Source organism: Solanum verrucosum, unplaced genomic scaffold (assembly GCF_900185275.1).
Source record: "Solanum verrucosum unplaced genomic scaffold, falcon-dt-bn FXZP01000302.1, whole genome shotgun sequence".
In the NCBI taxonomy this organism is placed as follows: Eukaryota; Viridiplantae; Streptophyta; class Magnoliopsida; order Solanales; family Solanaceae; genus Solanum; species Solanum verrucosum.
The window spans coordinates 733,357-745,810 of NW_026019914.1; positions in this window are offsets into that span (position 1 = coordinate 733,357).

Below are 12,454 nucleotides of genomic sequence, written 5' to 3' on the forward strand. Positions count from 1 at the left end.
CTTTGTTCCTTAACCTTTTAACTTGTCTATCTAAGATCTGAACCGGGACTTCTTCATACGTCAAATTATCTTCTACAACACCCACAACCTCAAGAGGTACAATAGCGTTAGGATCACCAACACATTTCCTCAACATCGATACATGGAATACCGGATGAACTAATTCCATCTCCTTGGGAAACCCCAACTCATAGGCTACTTTACCAACCTTTCTTATTATCTCATAAGGACCGACATACCTAGGACTTAATTTCCCCTTCTTACCAAAACGAACCACACCTTTCATTGGAGAAACCTTCAAATAAACCCAATCACCCACTTTGAATTCAAGATCCCGTCTCCTCACATCGGCATAAGACCTTTGACGACTTTGGGCTGTTTTCAACCTCTCCCTAATCATCCTTACCTTCTCAAGAGCATCCATGACCAGATCCGGACCCAACAAGGCCACCTCTCCGACTTCAAACCACCCAACCGGTGACCTACACCGTCTACCATAAAGTGCCTCAAAAGGAGCCATACCGATACTAGAATGATAACTATTGTTGTATGCAAATTCAATCAAAGGAAGATGATCATCCCAACTACCTTTCAACTCCAATACATAAGCTCTAAGCATATCCTCCAAGGTTTGAATTGTTCTTTCGGCTTGGCCATCCGTTTGAGGGTGGAATGCCGTGCTAAGCTTTACCTTTGTACCAAGACCCCTTTGGAATGACTTCCAAAAGTGAGAAGTGAATTGGGCACCACGATCCGAGATGATAGACAAAGGAATCCCATGCAACCTTACCAATTCATGAATGTACAACTTGGCATACTCTTCAGCCCCGTAAGTAGTTTTAACCGGTAGGAAATGAGCCGACTTTGTCATCCGATCAACCACCACCCAAACCGAATCAAAGCCTCTTCTAGCCTTGGGTAAGCCCACTACAAAATCCATGTTGATTTCTTCCCACTTCCAAGTAGGTATCTCAATGTCTTGAGTTAGGCCACCCGGCCTTTGATGTTCAGCCTTGACTTGTTGACAACTATGGTAACCCGAAACAAATTTTGCAATGTCCTTCTTCATACCGCCCCACCAATACACATCCCTCAAGTCTCTATACATATTTGTTGACCCCAGATGAATAGAATAAGAAGAATTATGAGCCTCATCAAGGATTCTTTCCCTCACACCATCCACACAAGGAACACATAATCTACCTTGGTACCTAAGGGCACCATCTCCCCCTTGGGAGAAAACCTCCACCTTACCACTACTCACCGAAGCCTTTAATTCTACCAAAGAAGGATCAAGATCTTGCTTGACTATCACCTCATCAACCAAGGAAGACCTTGAACCATCAACAACAACTACTCCTCCACTATCCACCCCTTCTAACCTAACTCCCAATTTGGCCAACCGATGGACCTCCTTAGCCAACTCTTTACTACCTTCCTCCACATGAGCCAAGCTACCCATGGACACTCTACTCAATGCATCCGCCACCACATTAGCTTTCCCCGGATGATAGTGAACACTCATATCATAATCCTTAAGGAATTCTAACCACCTCCTTTGTCTCAAGTTAAGATCTTTTTGTGTGAACACATATTGGAGATTCTTATGGTCGGTGAAGATATCAACATGCACCCCATACAAATAATGACGCCAAATCTTTAAAGCAAAAACCACGGCGGCCAATTCAAGATCATGGGTTGGGTAATTTTTTTCATGAACCTTAAGTTGCCTAGAAGCATAGGCTATAACCTTACCACTTTGCATCAACACACAACCCAAACCAATATGGGAAGCATCACAATAAACAACAAAACCTTCTAACCCATCCGGAAGTGACAAAATTGGAGCGGACACAAGCCTTTCTTTCAAAGTTTGGAAGCTTTCCTCACACTCATCCGACCACACAAATTTAGCCTTCTTTTGAGTCAACTTAGTCATAGGAGAAGCAAGAGAAGAAAACCCTTCTACAAATCTCCTATAATAACCCGCTAAACCCAAGAAACTCCTTATATCCGACGGGGTCAAAGGTCTAGGCCAATTCCTAATAACATCGGTCTTCTTAGGATCCACCTTAATACCATCCCCCGACACCACATGGCCTAGGAAAGCAACTTCCTTCAACCAAAACTCACACTTTTCATATTTAGCGTACAACTTCTCTTCCCTCAATCTTTGGAGTACCACCCTCAAGTGACCCTTGTGCTCTTCCTCACCCCGAGAATAGATCACGATGTCATCTATAAACACCACCACAAAAGAATCAAGGTAGGGTTTGAAAACCCTATTCATCAAATCCATTAAGAGAGCCGGAGCATTAGTCAACCCGAAAGACATCACCACAAACTCATAGTGCCCATACCTAGTACGAAAGGCCGTCTTGGGAATAACACACTCCCTCACCTTCACTTGATGATACCCTGACCGAAGATCAATCTTAGAGAAGTGACTAGCCCCATGCAATTGGTCAAATAAATCGTCAATCCTTGGAAGAGGATACCTATTCTTGACGGTGACCCTATTAAGTTGTCGATAATCAATACACATTCTAAGAGACCCATCTTTCTTCTTCACAAACAAAACCGGAGCACCCCAGGGAGAATGACTAGGTCTAATAAATCCCTTCTCTAACAAATCTTTTAATTGCTCTTTCAACTCTTTCAACTCTGCCGGGGCCATACGGTAAGGGGGGATAGAAATAGGTTGAGTATCGGGAAGGAGGTCTATACCAAGATCTATCTCCCTTTCGGGAGGGACACCGGGAAGGTCTTCTGGGAAGACATCTAGAAACTCATTAACAACCGGAATAGACTCAATAGGAGGGAATTTAGACTCCACATCATTGACTCTCACAACATGGTACAAGCACCCTTTGGAAATCAACCTATGGGCTTTAATGCATGAAATGAATTTCCCCTTCACCACAACATCCCGGCTCTCCCACTCAAGGACGGGTTCATTAGGAAATCGGAACTTGACTTTACGAGTCCTACAATCAATAGAAGCATAATATGCATGCAACCAATCCATCCCAAGAATAACATCAAAATCCACCATGTTCAACTCAATAAGATCGCACGGCAACAACTTATTCAATATGCAAACCGGACAATTTCTATACACTTTTCTAGCAACAATAGAGACACCAATGGGAGTAGATACTTCATATGACTCATGCAACAATTCCGACTCAACATGAAATTTTCTAGCAACTAAGGGGGTAACAAAGGAAAGGGTGGCACCCGGATCAATCAAAGTATAAACATCAAGATCAAAGATTTGCAACATACCGGTCACCACATCCGGGGTCTCATTAACACCTTGTCTACCATGCAAAGCATAAAATCGATTGTTCCTTGGGGCACCACTTTGAGAAGCACCTCTACCCAAAGGAGTAGTGTTAGCACTTCGGACCTTGTTGCGGATCTTGGGACATTCAAACCTCTTATGACCCACTTCTCCACATTCAAAGCAAGCACCCGAACCCTTCATGCAAGGACCACCATGCTTCCTCCCACACTTAAGGCATACATCCATAGAACCCACTTCACCTCCCCCTTGAGGTCTAGGAACATTGATAGCAAATCCCCGGTTGACATGAGGGTTTCCTCGGCCTTGATGAAATCTAGCACCCTTAGGGAACCTATTCTCCAATCGGGCCCTCTTGGCCTCGTGCCCCCTTCTCTTCCTCAATTTCTCCTCCTCCATTTGCTCGGCATAAGTCATCAACCGAGACAAATCCATATCTCCAATGAGCATAGCGAACCGACACTCCTCACTAACCAAGTCGGATACACCCATCACAAATTTGTTCATCCTCGACCTAGAGTCGGCCACTAAGTGAGGTGCATACTTGGAGAGTTGGACAAATTTGAGGGCATACTCCCTCACACTCATAGCTCCTTGCTTCAAGTTCATGAACTCCACCAACTTTGCCTCCCTAAGCTCAAGAGGGAAGAACCTATTAAGGAAAGCAATTTTAAACTCCTCCCACAACACCACATAGCCATTACCTTTCTCACCCTTCCATTGATCAAACCAAATTTGAGCAACCCCCTTAAGTAGGTAAGCCGCCAATTCCGCCTTCTCACAAGCACCAACATCCATAATGGTCAAGATTTTGCATACCTCATCGATGAACTCTTGCGGGTCCTCATGGAAGACCGGAGGGTTCATCCTCATGAAATCTCTCACCCTTTCCCCCGGGGTGGTAGTTCGAGGAGCTTGGGCTCCTTGTTGCACTTGGTTAGATACCACTTGTGCAAGCATTGTGAGTGCATCACGGAGCTCACCATTGGTGGGTGGCTCTTCCAGTGATCGGGCCTGTCTTCCCCTCATGTTTGGCATGATGATCTAGCAATCAAAGAACAAGCGTTAGGGAGGAATCACCTTATCACACTCTAAGCACGACATAGAACATGAAGAAGGGAAACCTTTCCTAAAACGTTTTGTAGCCTCCCATTCATAGTCGTGGCGCGCTTCACAACCATGATTAGGACTCTACTCAACGCGGTGTGTTGGACTCTAAGGATTTAACAACCTAGTGCTCTGATACCAAGCTTGTCAAGACCCAAGCCTAGGGCCTAGACGTGACATGGCGAATGAGGAACCCGAAGGAACCCCAAACAAGCCTCTCAAACTTGTCATCACACTTCATCGGTCGCGGAAGTACATTCAACATTAATTAACGGGAAATAGGGACTAAGGCAAACCATTTCAAAATGACATCATAGAATAAGAGTCAAGCTCGTTTACAAAATACTTGTCCAACGCACACCTCTACATACATAGATAGGACGGGGGCCATGACATATTACCGGCTCCCCTCATAGTTAAAATACAATTGCAAGCTAAAGTCTCAAAACATAGGAGTAAGAAACATAACATAGCCCTCGAATTATTGAGGACTCACCAACAAACTCGGATAAGCGTCGTACTAGCCACGTGAATGGAGAGAAGGATCAAGAGTAGCTCCGGTCCCTACATGGTGACATCATGTAGGCAAAATATGCGTTAGTACTTGGAATGTACTAAGTATGCGGGGTGCAACACAACAATAAACAAGGACACAATCGAAATACAAGAAATAGTTTCATAGGCATTATGAATAACAATATGAGGATGCATGATCAAAGTGAAGTCAAAACATGTTTAAGTAAATCTATACTAATAGTAGATATCATATGTGTATGCATGATCCAACCAATCTATAACCCCAACTTAGGATGGGGGATGCCGTTCACACCCGGACACCCTGGTGGCAAGGTATAAACCCCTCACATGGTTGATGTTGGTCACACCCCAAGCATCCTAGGTGGTGAGATATAAACCTCTCACATGGTTGATGTTGGTCACACCCCAAGCATCCTAGGTGGTGAGATATAAACCTCTCACATGGTTGATGTTGGTCACACCCCAAGCATCCTAGGTGGTGAGATATAAACCTCTCACATGGTTGATGTTGGTCACACCCCAAGCATCCTAGGTGGTGAGATATAAACCTCTCACATGGTTGTCCGGTTCTTTTCCCCCGGACCGGGCATGGTCATGCAACACTTTATATAGGAAATTCTCATTAGGCTCTAATGCAATCTCACGTATGGAATGAACATATACACAAGCTTAGTTTGTCATCAACACATCTTTGGAGTTCCATACATCTCATAACTCAAGCTTTAAAGCATCAATTTATCAATTCTCCATAGTTGGACATTTTGTCAAACACCTTGAAGGCATGTAATGGAATCAAAGAGCATGGGAAATAGGGTAGTAATTATGCAGCCAAACCAATGAACAACCTACAACAACACCTTTTTAACACCCACAATACCACATGAAAATCTTCACATCCATTCCAAATTTAGGTTCAAGTTCTAGGGTCACAACATGTTCAAAACAATCACTTTTCATGTTTAAAATTCAATGTGTAGGAAATTATTACAAAGAACAAGACTAATATATGAATCTTAACTTAAACCATGAATTAGTGAGTAGAATAGAGTCTAGGCACTATGGGTGGAAGGACCCATGAGTTCAACACCACATACCTTGAGTTCTTATGAAGGTCTTGAGAGTGTCTTCAATGGAAGCTTGCAACTTGGAACAAGAGTCTCTTCAATCTTGAGGAAGGTTTTAGATTAGGGTTCTTGAGAGAACTTGAGAGAAAATGTGTCTAAGTATGGGAGAGGTGTTTTGGAAATGTTTTAGAGATGAAATTTGAACTAATGCTATATAGGAAATAACATATGCCCTTTGGAAGAAAATCGTCCAACACTTAGAAAAAAAAATGGGGCGGGTGAACAGTAAAATTAGCTACTGGAAATTGTCTTTTCCTGCCGGACAAATTTTACGAAAATGGGCATAACTTCTTCGTCCGAACTCCGAATGAGGTGAAACGAAGTGAGTTAGATATCTAACTCAAAGGGCTTTCCATGGATATATTATTGGCCACCAAATAATTTGTGTGCTAGGAGATATGATCCTCCAAAGTAGACCCTCGAAAAAGGCTTCACTTGGAAATTTTGGATTTTGATACGGTTGCTCTAAAATTTGGGTTAGACCCATTTCCCACTCAATTTGACCCCCTAAACAAGAATATGAAGTCGGATTTTCGAAAAACGAAACGGATTTTGAGATATATGGAAATTACAATTATAGGTGTTTCCGAAGCACATTTTCGGGCATTTTTGGGGTCGTTTCATTTTCTTAAAGAACATTAAGTTTTGTAGTGTGATATGATCCAAAAAATGAAGGGGATCAGTCCCTAATGAATTACGCTACAGTTTCGTTTGGGTCTGAAGCTGATGAACTATGTAAACCTTAATAGAACTAATGTAAATTCCCTCATGTGGTGCTGCACATTAAAGGTTGAAAGAGTGATAACTTCGTTTTCATCTGAAACTTGGGTTCTTTAAAGCTTCGTTTGCATCTGATGAAACTTGGACTCTTTAAAGGTTTAAAGGTTGAAAGAACTAATGTAAATGACTTCTTGTGGTGCTGCACATTAAGTTACAGTTTCGTTTAAAGCATTTTTTCATCTTTTTCTAGCTAGTTCTGTGATTTCTCTCTACTTGTATCTCAGCTACACATCCTCTTTTGCAAGTTTTTTTTTTCTGCTCAAAGTTTGAATACTTGATTGTTTTCTTCCTATAGCATAGTGTATAGTGTCTGCCTAAAGAATTGATCATATTTTTACGATGAAATTCATTTGAGCTATTGAAAGATGAAGTATGACATAAAACTTATGTAAATTACCTCTTGTATATGATGTACATAATAGGTAGAAACAACGATAGTTTCATTTAGGTTTTAAAACTTGGAAAACTCGAGATTTTCAAGAAGATATGTTCTAGCAGTACCACCATATTTTTTTCCATTCTTGTAAAACTGAATCACTAGTTGTTATCTATTTGTTCAAGTTTCACGTAAGCCTCCTCTTTTGGGACCTGATTTTTTCTTCTTCTATATACTTGATTTGTTTGAGTTACACTACTTGTTTGATTTCATCTGTGAAGTCAGTTTGTTGTTTGTATTGTTCGATTTATATCTCTTCGTTTTTGAACTATTGTTCTGTTTGACTAGTTGCTGATCGTTTTCTTAAAGAACATTAAGCTTTGTACTGTGATATGATCCCAAAAATAAAGAGGATCAGTCCTTAAAGAATTAAGTTACAGTTTCGTTTGAGTCAGAAGTTGATGAACTATGTCAGAAGCAATAGAACTAATATAAATGACTTCCTGTGGTGCGGCACATTAAAGGTTGAAAGAGTGATAGTTGTGTTTGCATCTGAAACTTCGATTCCTAGTACCTTTATGCGTCTCATGAATCAGGTGATGAAACCCTTTATAGCTTATAATCTTTCACGTCATGATAATTCCTCTTAATCTTGTCGAAACCCCTATTTTCATATTCTTTCAATTGTTAATTGAAAACCAATGCTCCCATCTGACATTTGTTGTCATCCCTTTCAATTTAAGTCAATGTTTTCGATAATTTCTATCCATACCATCAATTAGATTGCATTTATAACTTCGTAACTGAATTCAAACTTTTACCGCTCCTTGTGGGTTCGACCCCATCTCTTCGTTGGGTTTTATACTAGATAACGATCGCCCACACCTAGTATGGATGAGGTGGGTTGAGCGTTTTTCAAAAATGGCACTGCTGTAGGGGATTGGTGTTTAGAATTCTATTATGGAAGTTTGAGTTGTAATCTTTTGTGTTATAGTTGAATCGACATACTTTGGTTTGTGTTTGTGTTTGTTTGTTTTGAACAGAGAAATAGATGAGCGTGAACAAAAGTAATGGTAGCCAAGTTGGCCACCAAGACGAGGTTGGGAATCTTAACAATGTGAATGACCCAATTCAATTGGGTGATGTTGGTACAATACGTCTACCTCCTATTGAGGAGAATGTTGTCTTCCATGTTAATTACAAGCATAATGCTACAACTCTTCCAAATGAAAGGATTATATGGAGGGCTGGCCCGTGAAGACCCCCATGAGCATATTTGTGGATGTATGTTGTCCGTTGTAGTTCAAGAATATATCACAAGAATCTGCCCGTCTTCGATTGTTCCTATTCTCTTTGATGGGTGAAGCTACCAAATGGTTAGCTGATTTCCCGAGAACTGCATCACTACTTGAGATGAGCTTACAACAGCGTTCTATGTAAGGTTCTTTCCCCATATCAAAGATGATGACGCCCAGAGAGAGTATCTAAAGTTTCAAAAGCTTGGAGGGTGAACCAATCCACTAGATGTAGCTGCAATTTTCGAAGTTGGTACTTCAATGTCTGACTGACGAACTGCCAAATAACATATTGTAACAATTCTTTTGTAGGAGTTTGACTCGATGAAAAATGGAGTTGCTGATCAACTTTTTCCCGGAGGTATAATGCAGCAACCCAATGAAGTAGCGTATCAACTCCTTGATGGAATGACCAAGATAAATAAATAGAGCATGGTATACTCGTGAGGATTAGGTGACTCCTCTCACTTTTAAGATGACAAAAGAGCAAATCGAGATGGATCAATAAAGAGACCAAAATATGACAAAAATGATGACCCAACTTGATTTATTGTCGAAAAATGTGTTGGGCAGTGGGTTGAAGAGTGTAAATGTTGTGGGTATTGGTGGAGCAAACCCCGAAGAAGCACAATTTGAAGCACTGTACAATGAGGAAGTGAACTTCCTTGCAAATCAAGGAGGAGGATTTTGTTCAAATTATCCTAGGCTGGGTGGAAATTCGTGTTGGAATAGAGATGATGGATAGAGAGATCGTGATAGGGCATGACCCTAATGCTATTTAGAAGGAAAGGGATGGTGAAAAGGAAAGATACGTCTCACCTCATGAAAACCAAAAGCCTAAATAGCAAAGAGCTGACCCGGAGAACTTCCGTATGGAAGACATGCTTGCACGCATTCTCAATAAGGTAGAAGGGTCAGACAAAGTGTTGAAAGATTTGAAGGACGATGTCTCAACTCTCAATCATACGGTGACATCTGACTTAATCTCTATTAAACAACTGGAAACACAAATGGGTCATATCTCAACTCAATTGAATCGAAGTACAAAAGGAGGGGGGGTTGCCTAGTAACATGATGGCCAATCCAAAAGGTGAAGCTTGAATTGGTATCTCCATCGTTCCACAACGTTTTCTTGGGAGGCAACCTAAGTTTTTAATGTTTTAATTGTTGCTTTTGAATAATGGGTGTTGATTTTACAGGTTGAAAAGTGAAAGTGTTGGAAAATGGGCAGTATGCGTGCTAAAAGTGTCACGACCCGAGTCTACACACCGAAAGAGACACGGTATACTCGACCCTAAAGGGGTCTTATACAATCCTCATAGCATTCATAACATAAGATACGTAGAAATAGTGCTGAATTAAAACTTTTATTTTATAAATCCAACAATCAAAACATTTAAAAGAAAACGGAAGTCTATCTTCTCATATGGCCATCTAAACAATACTTGAAAAAATTAGGATCACGACCCTTTACAATCGAAAAGACCAACATTGTCTATTACATGAGAAAAGAAATGAAACATAAGAGTTATTGTCCTTGAATCCATGAGGACGTACCAAGTTTTGGAAGAATCTCAATCCAAGCTTGAACTAGAGATAAGTAAATTGAGTACCAATCCCTACACTTCTTAAAGGTACAGAAAATATGGGCTAGCACAATTAAGTACTAAGTATGATAGCCATGCAAAGACATGCTTAAAACAGACATTTTGTTTGAAAAGTCATGATATATGCCATTTTGATAAAACTTCATGAAAATAAGCATAAGAGGCATAATACAAGACATAATCAACATACAAGCCATTTAACCACATTAGAAACATAATCAACATATAACGCATTACCTTCACATAAAGCCTTCACCTAAAGTAACCCTCATCCTATACCTTGTACAATGTATGGATAGCGTCCCATACCACCATCCACACCAAACTATCACATTAAAGTCACTAAAAGTGAACTAACCATTCAACTTTTCCATCTTCATGCAATACTCATAGATAAGAGACATAAACATTACATAAGCCATATCATCAAATAAGGACCATTACCTAAGACAACCCCTAAGTCATACTTGTGCAACGTGAAATTAACATCCCATACTACTACTCACACTAAGTACTCCTTTGAAGTAACCATAGGCAAGGCACATTTATACTCAACAAGTCATAACAAGGAAATAACTCCTAATACAATCCAAGTAGAACATGCATCATCTCTTTTAAGTATAAGTCACATTCTTCATTACATTAAGAGCACCTTCATTCATTAGACATTAGATCAACATTCTTCATTATCATCATCATAAGAGCACATTCATTACACTTCACATTATAAAGGAACACACCACAACCTCTCTCAAAGCCTACTTGTGCAATGCACAGATGGCATCCCATACCACCACCCCCAGTAAGTAATGCATTCTTAAGAAGCCATATTTAATTAACATTCTTTGTGGGGGTAAGCCTTAACCGACATAGACCATGTGAGCAATTTATGGAATCGTGGTGTCACCCTCACCGGATAAGGGATTCCTACATGCCTTAGGTAGGACCATTATTTTTAGCTTAAGTGAATCTACTAGCTAGAGCTATATGGGTACATAGTTATGGGATAGGGAGATTGCTACTAGATACCGCACCTCAACTCACGGATCAGCATCCATCTCAAGAGGTTTCTACTAAATACCCCGCCTTAACTCATGGATGAGCATCCACCCCAATTCATATCCACTCAGTGCTTAGAATTATTCTCCAAGAAGTTTTTAACATTTATTACATTAATTCATTATGGGATACGAGATTGCTACTAGATACCTCGACTCAACTCATGGATGAGTATCCATCTCAAACCCAACGTTCATTCATTGGAAAGCTCAGAGATTCAAAGATGAGAATAGCCTTTCACCTAAGAATCCCCTTATTGTGAGAAAGTACTTTCACAAAAAAGCATTATCATTCATTACAGTACAATTGAGAATAGCATTTCAATAAGTACTACACCATTAACATAATCATAGAACTTCATTCCTTATTCATTCATGAGTATGTGTGAGCATGTGAGAATACCCTTTCACATAATCATCATAATTCATACAATTGCCTTCTAAACATGATCATAATACATCTATAGTAATCACACACATACTTCACTTCATAAGCATACATAGTAATTAAACACCTCCACCTTTTAAGTGGTTCAATAGCTCAAGCACAATTCTATTACAACAAGTGATGTGGTCATAACTTTCCCTTAGAAGGCCATGATAAAAAATTGTCACCTCAGAAACAATTTACCATAATTAAGGCATCGATAATGATACAACTCAATAACCCAAATAAATTTAGACATATTCCATTCATAGGCTTTCATAGTCATCAAACCCACTTCATAAAGGCACAATTTAGGAATTGAGAGAATTCATGGGTTCATAGAGTACTTTCATCATAAATCATCAATTAAACACTAATACAATCATTATTTTTCATTAGAAATCATTTGAAAATGTTTGATTAAAGAACCCACGAGATTGAGTAAAACCCTAGGGGAAGTATTGATTAGGGGTTTTGAAATAATGAATTGGAAATATGTTTTGATACGTTAAATACTCTTAAAATAGAGTAAATAACTAACTAAAACTGTCCCCCAACCAAACAAGACTTGGGATGAATTTACCAATTCACCCCAACTTGGCCGAACCACATGACAACACACAGGTGTAAACCACTCCCCTCACCTACAGACAGTAGGTTGGACTGTACCACCGTCTTGCTAGTTCGTGGTTTGGGGCTGCAACATCTAAGTGTGGCAAGACCTACGGATCAAGACCATAAGTCATGGTTTGATCTACGGGGCGTGGTCCCCCTCCGTAGGTCACCACATTTTTGGCAACAAACTCTTTTTGAGGCATCCTTGGGGTTAGTCTAAC